The following is a 12,426-nucleotide window of genomic DNA, read 5'->3' on the forward strand; positions in this document are numbered from 1 at the left end:
ACCAGTAATACATTATAAAACTGCACACCAAATATTGTTGAATTTTAGTGGCTAAGTAGTGTCTGACTCTTTGCAACACCATAGACTGCAGAATTCTGGGCTTCCCTGTCCTTCAATATCTCCCAGAGTTTGCTCAAACTCATGTCCATTGAGTCAGTGATGCCACCCTATGATTTCATCCTCTTTTGCCCTCTTCTCCTCCTGCCCTCAATCTTTCCCAGTAATAGGATCTTTTCCAGAGAGTGGCCTCTTTGCATCAGGTGGCCAAAGTATTGGAGCTTCTGCCTCAGCACCAGTCATTCCAATAATCAGGGTTGATTTTGTTTAGGATTGACTGGTTTGCTCTCCTTACTATCCAAAGGACTCTCAAGAGTCTTTTCCAGCACCACAGTAGAAAGATCAAATCTTCAGCACTCAGTCTTCATTATGGTTCAACTCTCATATTTGTACATGACTAATGGAAAAATCATACATTTGACATAGCTGTGACCTATGAACCTTTGTCAATAAAGTGATGTCTCTGTTTTTTTAATACACTGTCTATGTTTGTCATAGCTTTTCTTCCAAAGAGAAAGTGTCTTTTAATTATAAGGCTTCAGTCATGATCCACAGTGATTTTGGAACCCAAGAAAATAAAATCTACCACTGTTTCCATTTTCCCCCCATCTATTTGCCATAAAGTGATGAGACTGGGTGCCTAGATCTTAGTTATTTGAATATTGAATTTTAAGCCACCTTTTTATTTTTCTTTTTTTTTTTTTAATTTTATTTTTTTTTTTTTCCAGTGGGTTTTGTCATACATTGATATGAATCAGCCATGGATTTACATGTATTCCCAATCCCGAACCCCCCTCCCACCTCCCTCTCCACCCGATTCCTCTGGGTCTTCCCAGTGCACCAGGCCCGAGCACTTGTCTCGTGCATCCCACCTGGGCTGGTGATCTGTTTCACCATAGATAGTATACATGCTGTTCTTTTGAAATATCCCACCCTCACATTCTCCCACAAAGTTCAAAAGTCTGTTCTGTATTTCTGTGTCTCTTTTTCTGTTCTGCATATAGGGTTATCATTATCACCTTTCTAAATTCCATATACATGTGTCAGTATGCTGTAATGTTCTTTATCTTTCTGGCTTACTTCACTCTGTATAATGGGCTCCAGCTTCATCCATCTCATTAGGACTGGTTCAAATGAATTCTTTTTAATGGCTGAGTAATATTCCATGGTGTATATGGACCACAGCTTCCTTATCCATTCATCTGCTGATGGGCATCTAGGTTGCTTCCATGTCCTGGCTATTATAAACAGTGCTGCGATGAACATTGGGGTGCACGTGTCTCTTTCAGATCTGGTTTCCTCAGTGTGTATGCCCAGAAGTGGGATTGCTGGGTCATATGGCAGTTCTATTTCCAGTTTTTTAAGAAATCTCCACACTGTTTTCCATAGCGGCTGTACTAGTTTGCATTCCCACCAACAGTGTAAGAGGGTTCCCTTTTCTCCACACCCTCTCCAGCATTTATTGCTTGTAGACTTTTGGATAGCAGCCATCCTGACTGGCGTGTAATGGTACCTCATTGTGGTTTTGATTTGCATTTCTCTAATAATGAGTGATGTTGAGCATCTTTTCATATGTTTGTTAGCCATCTGTATGTCTTCTTTGGAGAAATGTCTGTTTAGTTCTTTGGCCCATTTTTTGATTGGGTCATTTATTTTTCTGGAATTGAGCTTCAGGAGTTGCTTGTATATTAAGCCACCTTTTTCACTCTCCTTTTTCATGAGGCTCATTAGTTCCATTATCATCAGGAGGCACTTTAGCTCCTCTTTGCTATCTGCCATTAGGGTAGTATTATCTGCATATTGGAGAGTGTTGATATATATATATTTTTTCTCAGCCTTCTTGATTCCAGCTTGTGATTCATCCAGCCTTGCATTTTGCATGATGTACTCTGCATATAAATTAAATTAGCAGGGTAATAATATACAGCCTGGATTTACCTTTCCAAATTTTGAACCAGTCCATTGTTCCATCAGTTCATTTGCCCAGTTGTGTCCAACTCTTTGAGACCACATGGACTGCAGCACGCCAGGCTTCCCTGTCCATCACCAACTCCTGGAGCTTGCTCAAATTCATGTCCATCGAGTTGGTGACGTCATACAACCATCTCTATCTCTATCGTCCCTCTCTCTCTCCTGCCTTCAATCCTTTCCAGCATCAGAGTCTTTTCTAAGGAGACAGTTTTTCACATCAGCTGACCAAAGTATTGGTGTTTCAGCTTCAGCATCAGTCTTTCCAATGAATATTCAGAGTTGATTTCCCTCAGGATTGACTAGTTGGATCTTCTTGCAGTCCAAGGGAATCTCAAGAGTCTTATCCAACACCACCGTTCAAAACCACCAATTCTATGGTGCTCAGCTATCTCTATGGTCCAACTCTCACAGCCATACATGACTATTGGGAAAACCATAGCTTTGAGTAGATGGATGTTTGTCAGCAAAGTAATGTCTCTGCTTTTTAATATGATGTCTAGGTTGGTCAAAGCTTTTCTTCCAAGGAGCAAGTGACCTTTAATTTCATGGCTATAGTCACCATCTGCAGTGATTTTGGAGCCTAAGAAAGTAAAGTCTTTCACTGTTTCCATTGTTTCCCATTTATCTGTCATGAAGTGATGGGGATGGATGCCATGATCTTCAGCTTTTAAATGTTTAGTCTTAAGCCAGCTTTTCACTCTCCTCTTTCACTTTCATCAAGAGGCTTTTTAGTTTCTCTTCACTTTCTGTCATAAAGGTGGTGTCATCTGCATATCTGAAGTTATTGGTATTTCTCCTAGAAATCTTGATTCCAGCTTGTGCTTCATCCAACCTGACATATCACATAATGTATACTGTATATAAGCTAATTAAGCAGGGTGACAATATACAGCCTTGATGTACTCCTGTCCCAATTTGGAACCAGTCTGCTGCTCCATGTCTGGCTCTAACTGTTGCTTTTTGACCTGTGTACAGATTTCTCAAGAGGAAGGAAAGGTGGTCTGGTATTCCCATTTCTTTAAGAATAATACAGTTTGCTGTGATCCACACAGTCAAAGACTTTAGCATTGTTAATGAAAAAAAAAAAAAAAAAGTAGATATTTTTCTGGAATTCTCTTTTTTTTTTTTTTTTAATAATTCAACTGATGTTGTCAGTTTGACCTCTGGTTCCTCTGCCTTTTCTAAAACTAGCTCGAACATCTGGAAATTCACAGCTCACATACTGTTGAAGCCTGGCTTGGAGAATTTTGAGCATTGCTTTACTAGCATGTGAGATGAGTGCAATTGTGCAGTAGTTTGAACATTCTCTGGCATTGCATTTCTTTGGAATTGGAATTAGAACTGAACTTTTCCAGTCCTGTGGCCAGTGCTGAGTTTTCCAGATCTATTTCTTTGCATTTTTCACTTAAAACAGCTTTCTTATCTGTCTTTGCTATTCTCTGGAACTCTGCACTCAGATGGGTATGTCTTTCCTTTTTTCCTTGACCTTTTGCTTCTCTTCTTTTCTCAGCTTTTCTGGTAGCTGAACTGGTAAAAAAAAAAAAAAAAAAAAAAAAAAAATCTGCCTGTAATGAGGTTACTTCAATTTGGTTTCTGGTTCATTTCCTCTGGTATCCTGTTTGACTGCATCTAATCTATCTTGATTCATGGACCTTGCATTCCAGGTTCCTATGCACTATTATTCTTTACAGCATGGAACTTCATTTCACTCATAGACCATAGACACATCCACAATCTGGCATTGTTTCCACTTTGGCCCAGCATCTTCATTCCTTCTGAGGTTATTTCTCTGCTCTTCCCCAGCAGCATATTGGGCATCCATCAGCCTGCTGGGCTCATCTTTCCATGACATATCTTTTTGCCTTTTCATACTGTACATGGGATTCTCAAGACAAGAATACGAAGTAATTTGCCATTCCCTTCTCTGATGGACCACATCTTTTCAGAACTCTCCACCATGACTCGTCCATCTTAGATGGCCCTACGTGGCCTGGTTCATAGTTTCATTGAGTTAGATAAGGCTGTGATCCACGTTGTTATTTTGGTTAGTTTTCTCTGATTGTGGTTTTCATTCTGGAGGCCAAGGGACTGTAATTCTTGTTTCTTCTGTCTGCCCTTGGATGAGAATAAGAGTTTTGTGCAAGCTTCCTTATGGGAGGAACTGACTGTGGGAAAAACTAGGTCTACCTCTGGTGGGCAGGGCCATGCTCAGTAAATCTTTAATCCAATTTTCTGCTGATGGATGAGGCTGTCTCCCTCCCTGTTAGTTATTTGGCCTGAGGCGACCCCAGTCCTGTATCTGCAGTCCCCGTGGTAGGGCTAATGGTGACCTCCTAGACCAAATTATGTGAACATCAGTGCCTCTCAGGACTGCTGTTGCCAATGCCCTTGACCCCACAGCAGCCCACTGCTGACCCATGCCTCCACTGGAGATTCCCAAACACTAACAGGCAGGTCTGACTCAGCCCCTTGTGAGGGTCACTGCTCCTATACCCTGAGTCCTGGTATGTACAAGATTTTGTTTGTGCCCTCCCAGTGTCTTCATTTCCCCCAGTCCTGTTGAAGTTCTGTAATCAAATCCTGCTGACCTTCAAAGTTAGATTCCCTAGGGATTGCCAGACCTCCAGATTTGGGAAGGCTGAGGCCTAGGATCAAGGCAATGCTAATTCAGACCCCAAGTTCTGATTTTCCCCTTGCAAAGTGTTAATTTATAAAGCTTAAGCAGATTCTTATTTAAACCCAATAAAAAATTTGTCCTTTTACAAAGCCAGAAACAAACTAATAAACACAGTCGAAGGAGTACAGAACCCTTGGGAAAAGTCTTTATTTTTTCTTTCTTTCCTTTCTTCCTTCTTTCTAGCTGTTAGTATTAATGATAATTTTAATTTATACCTGTGCACTTACAGCCAGGATTCAGTCCAGATTCCTCAAGACTCATTTGCTCAGGTCAAGGAATCACACAGGACAGTCCCCTAATTTGCTATCAAGCTCAGCATCATACTCGATTGCTTTCATGATTCTCAGACTTCATGCTGTGAGATGAAGGACACTGAAGAGTAGGGAATTATGTCTATTGCAAATGCAATAGTCACATTCAAAGATCTTCCAACTATGTTGATATGAAGCGATTGGAGAAATCTTCTCTGCAAAAAACTGTACCAAATTGATCAAAACTATCATTTCTAGACTCCAGAAATAGACCAAAGGCAGACAGCAAATTGAAAGCACTCACTCCTGGAAAACTAGTAGACCTTCATAAAATAACACCACTGGTCTATGGCTTTCTCGTCTAAGACTGCTCCTATTCCTTTATAGTGGATATAAATTATAGTTTTAAGGATGTTGGCAGACCCCCAAAGTAATCAGCTTTGCTCCCAGAGGGAGCAGAATGGATCTGGCACCAGGGAAAGATCTCACAGTTTTATTATTTAATAGTAGTAATCTTGGTGGGGGATTTGATGGGACTTCCCCGATGGCCCAGATGGTAAAGAATCTGTCTACAATGCAGGAGATCCAGGTTCGATCCCTAGGTTGGGAAGATTCCCTGGAGAAGGGAATGGATATCCACTACAGTATTCTTGCCTGAAGAATTCCATGGATAGAAGAACCTGGTGGGCTACTGTTCATAGGGTCTGAAAGAGTCAGACATACACATGGCTAAGAAACACATGAGAAGATGTTCAACATCATTCATTATTAGAGAAAGGTATATCAAAACTACAATGAGATATCACCTTACACCAGTCAGAATGACACTCATCAAAAAGTCTACAAACAATAAGTGCTGGAAACGGGGTGGAAAAAGGGAACACTCTTGTGGTGGGAATGTAAGTTGATACAGCCACTGTGGAAGACGGTATGGAGATTCCTTAAAAAACTAGGAATAAAACCACCATATGACCTAGCAATCCCACTCTTAGGCGTATACACTAAAGAAACCAAAACTAAAAGGGACACATATATCCCATTGTTCACTGAAGCATTATTTAGAATAGTTAAAACATGGGAGGAACCTAGATGTCCATCGACAGATGAATGGATGAAGAAGTTGTGGTATATATACACAATGGGATGTTACTCAGTCATAAAAAGGAATGCATTTGAGTCAGTTCTAATGAGGTGGATGAACCTAGGACCTATTATACAGAGTGAAGTGAATCAGAAAGAGAAAGATAAATACCACATTCTAACACATATATACTAGAAAAGTCTAGAAAAAATGTACTGAAGAATTTATTTACAGAGAAACAATGGAGAAACAGGCATGGAGAATAGACTTATGGACATGGAGAGAGGCGAGGAGAGGGTGAGATGTATGGAAGGACTAACATGGAAACTTACATTACCGTGTGTAAAATAGATAGACAACAGGAATTTGTTGTCTGGCTCAGGAAACTCAAACAGGGGCTCTGTATCAGCCTAGAGGGGTGGGATGGGGAGGGAGATGGGAGGGAATTTCTAAAGGGAGAAATTTTATCTCACAATAAAAATTTTAACTCACAATAAAACTGTGAGATATATGTATATCTATGGCTGATTCATGTTGGGGTGTGGCAGAAAACAGCAAAATTCTGTAAAGCAATTATCCTTCAATAAAAAAATAAATTAATTAAAAGAAGAAATAAGACTGAATGGCTATTACTTTTCACTTTCACTGGTGGGAAACAAATAGGCAAAAGCTGTGTCTTTATGGTCTGAGGTCATGGACTTATTTGGGATGAGTGTAGACAATTTAATCAAGAGATCCTGAAATGAAAGAGCCATAGCATTACTGTACAGGTTCCAGACCTATATAGTTACTAGGAAACTACACACAGACCTGGCAAGATCTGACAGGCCCTGATGGAAATTAAAGACCATGGAAGACTTGACCAGTGACTGGTCTTTAAATGTGCTTCCCAATCTAACCACACATCAGTCAGCAGAGACTGGTAGCCTTCAGGCTTGAGGTGCTTGAGTACTAATTCTTCCCAAATCATTGACTGAACATTAAACTACAGAGATACAAGAATGGCCTCTTGGAAGTCAGACTAGAAATAAAAAAGAGGAATGCAAGCATTAAACAGAAACATTACTGTGTGTGCACAAAGGTGAGAAAAGAATCCAGGAGTCAAGGATAAAAGAGAACATGTGACTCACACTCAATGAATACAAAGGCACATTGCAGAGATACAAAATCTCACATATGTCCCTTATAAATATCCTCATAAAATTGAAAGAAACTGTGCCTAAAGAGTAACTTATGCTAAGTATATGTTTTTCAAAAGTTTTGTTTGAAACATCAGATAAAATCTACATGGACTTTATTATAACAATAAATGAAGCAGATTTAAAGTATAAATACATTTTTAAAAGTCAAAGTGATAATGATAAAGAGAAAAGACTGTAAACATGTTTTGGGTGAATTGCTTACATTTCCTGACATTTTCCAGTGGTGGCTCAGACAGTAAAGACTCCGCCTGCAATGTGGGAGACCTGGGTTCCATCCCTGGGTCAGGAAGATACTCTGGAGGAGGGCATGGCAACGCATTCCAGTATTCTTTCCTGGAAGATCCCCATGGACAGAGGAACCTGGGGCGGCTACAGTCTACTGGGTCACAAAAATGTCAGACACCACTGAGCGACTAAGCATACAGCACAGTGCAATATTAGACTAGACACTGGGAAAATTTTATTTTTATAATGTGAAAACTCTTCCTTTATGAATTTTAAAAGTTTCTTCTAACTTATATAAAAAAAGTATTTGGCATTAAAATTAGGTCACTTTATTTATGATGATCACATTCTCATTATTTTTAGTACTAATTGTATTTTATTTAAGCAAATTTCTTTTTGGTTATTTTACCAAAATTACATTCAGGGAAATTATTTGATAAAAAGTACTGTATAGATTAGGACAGACACATGCCATTAAATGAAAGGCTAAAAAGTAGAACAACCTCTGTGGAATTAAAATTTGAAATGAATAATTCACCAACTGTTATTACAGATCAAATATGTGTATTTCAGTAGAAACACTTGGGATTTCTAATTGTTCACAGTCAAATTCCATTTGATTTCCTTAATCTATTTTTCTTCTTTGATCTCCCATAATCTGCAGTACTATATTAGTGACTTTTATTAATGGAAAAGTTTTTTCTACTAAGGGAAATTAATATCTGAACATCTGAGCTTTGCATATAAGTGTATAAAATTGTCACAGCTTTGAGTGAAAGCCCTTTCTTTTGCATAGGTGTTATTCCTAAAAACAAGGTTATGGTACTTAAAAATATACCATTTACTTATAAGGGACAGAGTTTCATATTCTGCAAGGACACACACATTTGAAGTGTCTTTAATCAGTAACATCTACTTTAGCATCTTTTAGCCATGAAAAAGATTGTGGTTTCTAAAACTGATGCTAATGAGCAATTCCTAGGTATTTGGATATTTTCTGAATATGCACATAAAATAACAAAAAAGTATAAACAGTTGTATCTCTTAGGAATGAGAGATACACAGGTTCTTAGAGGAGTCCATGAAGTTCAAATAACAACAAAACCTAAATACCTATTGAGGAGTGAACTTTAGTATGTAATTAAGTAATAGCTTTTAATATAATGAGAAGCCCTAGAAAACACAATCTATGTGTTAGTATTACCCTCTATAAGCAGTCAAGGTACTACAAGAGCAGATTTAACATTTTAAGTAGATATAGGGTTGGAATTGCTAGGTTGTATGCTAATAAAAACCTAATGTCAATATACCTCATGGTATATTAAATTTACCATGTTCAAGGCTTGTTCAAATTCACTTCATTGAACAAGGCTCTGAATGCATATATTCAGAAATGTTTGCTTTCTGTAGCTAAAGAAATTAGAATTTATGGGGAGTGCAATTTGGAATTGAACACAGTTCTTTACTGTTCATTGGTTTTATTAAGATATCCTAGACTTCATTAAATTCACTGATACAATGTAATGTAAGTTTCACAAGAATATATAATTCTTATATTGGTCCAAAAAAATAGTCAAAGTAAGCAATATTTTCAGAAATTGGCAATAAATTCAAGTTTTAAAACTATATTAAATGCTGTTACTTTAAAATTTTTTGAACATAAGCCTCATATTGTTCACCAAAAGTCAGTAAATGGTGATTTTTCTTTAGTTATAGCAATTCTACTGCATGAATTAATGCCTTTTATATGTGTCTTAGCTTTGACTGCTCTCATGCTACTAGTCTGATAAAGGCATATGTCTTGTTAATGAAAAGCTATGAGATTATTTTATTTAAGAGACAGGTTTGGTCTAGGCACAAGGAGGATGTCCTCCATATAAGTTAGTATATGTAAGGATTGAGTTTAAAGTGTGAGTATATTTCAGGCCAGAAAACAGCACTTTAATGAAGGTGATTGTTCAATAAGAAACATATAGAAGAGTAGGTTTTTCGAGAACAAGCTTTGCACATAGTAGCTCTTCTATACAGGGCAGCTAAGAGATATTTAATCAAACAAGGAAAACATTGGAAAACAGAAAAGGCTATGAACTCTGCTGCATTGCAGACCCAAGTTGAAGCCTCTGTTTTACCACCTTTGTAACATAGCTTCATATTTCTGAAATACAGTTTAGATAAAATTTCAGGAGACCCAATGGGTTGACATGTGTAAAGTCAGGGCTTAAGATACAATAGAAGTTATTTATAATTTGTAAATGAAGTAAAAAAAAAAAAAAAAACTAGTCTAAAGAAACCAAGTTTCTTCAGTTTTGGTGACAAGAATGTGCTTTATCCAGCTTAATCAAGAGCCTTCAGGATAATTCTCAGAAGAAAATATTTTACAGTTGCTTTAGAAGTTTACCTGGAATGTTTAAACTCTGTTCTGGACAGATACTCAATATAATGAATACTCTACACATTATGAAAATTCTCCAGAAGAGTTTTACATTGTTTAAGAGTAAACATCCAGTTTCAACAGTGGAATTTTTATGTATCAAGAAGGATTTATACCTGCAAAACAATTGTAGTAACTTCCTTTGGAATCTTAAACTCTGATTTTTGTTGTTGTTGTTTTTAAATGCCATCCCAAAAACAGTTCCGAAATTTGAGTGCTACCTCAATTTTCCTTCCTTCCCAGTGCCTATCGTTACTTTCAGATTTGTATTTGTGCTGTTATTCAAACACTTAATTTTAAAAGTATACAGTACTTTTAAAAGTATGTGTATCTTTAATTCCTTTCCTTTATATTTGAAACATAGAAAATATTTCTTTAGAAATCTGCATGTGATATAACTGAATACTATAATGATCTTGTCACCTGGGAGGATTGGGCAACAAATTTACTTTGTTGCCCAAATAATGTGACCCCACACTTAAACCTACATTCTGACTATAAAGTTTAAATGATCAGATGCAAAATGCAAAAAGAAAAATTCAATAATCACTTGAGCTATTAAAATAAAATAAATTTTATTAAATAAAATAAAATAAAATAAAAATATTTTTATTAAAATAATAAAATAAAATAATATTTTATTAAATAAAGTAATTATTAAAATTATTAAAATAAAAATAATTTCTGAATATTGGATCCTTTTAGCCAGAAATATCAAGGAATTTAAGGTAGTTCTATATATAATAGTACAGTCAGACTTCATGATTTAGGAAGTCTCAACCTATCCAGATAACAAAATGTGCTATTAGGAGATTTCACCATTGTGAATGTGTGCTCTAGCAAGCAAACCAAGGATAGGACTAGAAAACCATTTACTGAAGAAATAGGCATGATGTTAGCTGAAATAAGCACTACAATTTTGGGCATCTTTGGACTTTTCTCAATTAGACACTTTAAGAAGGGCTGAAATCATGTTAGAAATGTGGCTTGTAGCTTTTAGACACTATGTTAATATCCTCCAATGTCTCTAAGGAAGAATCAATCCCCTGCCTCATCTGCTTCTGGTGGTTATTGGCATTCTTTGGCATTTCTTGCTATTGCCTGAGCTTTTGTTAGTCAGCACCACTAAACCTCTTTATGTGTGTGTGTGTGTGTGTGGCCTTTTCTTTTGGATTGAAGAAGTCTTCACTGGCCAAGGTTAAAGTATACTTGAGAAGAAATCTCAGAGGAGCTTGACTAGAGTTTGTCTAAAACAATCTTTGTTAATACTCAAAGTCTCATTCATATTTGATTCAGATCACTTAGGTAGTGATAGTTTTGGCTTTTGAGCTACTAATACTTAGATGAGTTTTTTTTTTTTTTTTTTTTCTTTTTTACTTAGAGCTCAAGCATGAGGCTTGTAGGCATACTAGGGTTGAGTGAATAACTTCTACATGTGGTGCAGGCAGGAAAGCTTGAGGTTAAAGATCAGACTGTCGTGGCCTTAATGATGACATTAAACAGACATGTCCATGTTTTAATCCCTGAAATTTGTGAATCTTAAATAGTTTAAAAAAAAGACAATTATATTAAAAATACATGTATGATTATATTAGGAATTTCAAGAGGACGTGCTGACTATGGATTGTCCAATGGGCCATAAAAGCTTCCCTGGTGGCTCAGATGGTAAAGAATCCACCTGCAAGGTGGGAGACCTGGGTTCGATCCCTGGGTTGGGAAGTTTCCCTGGAAGAAGGTATGGCAACCCACTCCAATAGTCTTGCCTGGAGAATCCCCATGGTCAGAGGAACCTGACAAGTTACAGCAAATCTTGGGATTGTTTACAGTCCAAGAGTCAGACCCAACTGAGTGACTAACCACACACACACAATGGGCCATAAATCCAAGGGTAAATCTTTATGAGGGTGAGGCAGTGAAAGATTTGATTTAAAATAAAAAGAGAAGGTACACACCCACAGAAGAAGAGCCCACACACACACACACACACACACACACACACACACACACGCAAATGTGAAGACATTTAGTGATGCTAACTAACAAAAGCTCAGGCAATAGCAAGAAATACCAAGGCTTGCCAATAGCCACCAGAAGCCAAATGAGGCAAGGAATTGATTCTTCCTTAGAGACATTGGAGAGAGTACAAAAATGACAACAATTTTATTTCAGACTTTTGGCCTGCAGAACTATGAGAAACAACAATTCATCTGTAATTTGTTACAACAGCCACAGAGAACTAATGTAAATTCTCTTGCTAGCACAAGATATGACCAAGCTAGCTTTTTCACCATTATCCCTTAGAAAGATTTTCCAGAAATGTTTTGCCATCTCTAAATAGCTGTATTTGATTCTAATAACATTCACACACACACACACACACACACACACAACCACACATGTGCATGTACATGCACACACACACACACACCCTTATGTGAATGTACATTTCTAATTGCAATAGGAAATGGGAAGTAGTACAAGTTTTGAGAAATCCAAAAATATGTGTACTTTTGTAGTTGCAAAGAAAAAAC

This window comes from Dama dama, chromosome 30 (genome assembly GCF_033118175.1).
Source record: "Dama dama isolate Ldn47 chromosome 30, ASM3311817v1, whole genome shotgun sequence".
NCBI lineage: Eukaryota > Metazoa > Chordata > Mammalia > Artiodactyla > Cervidae > Dama > Dama dama.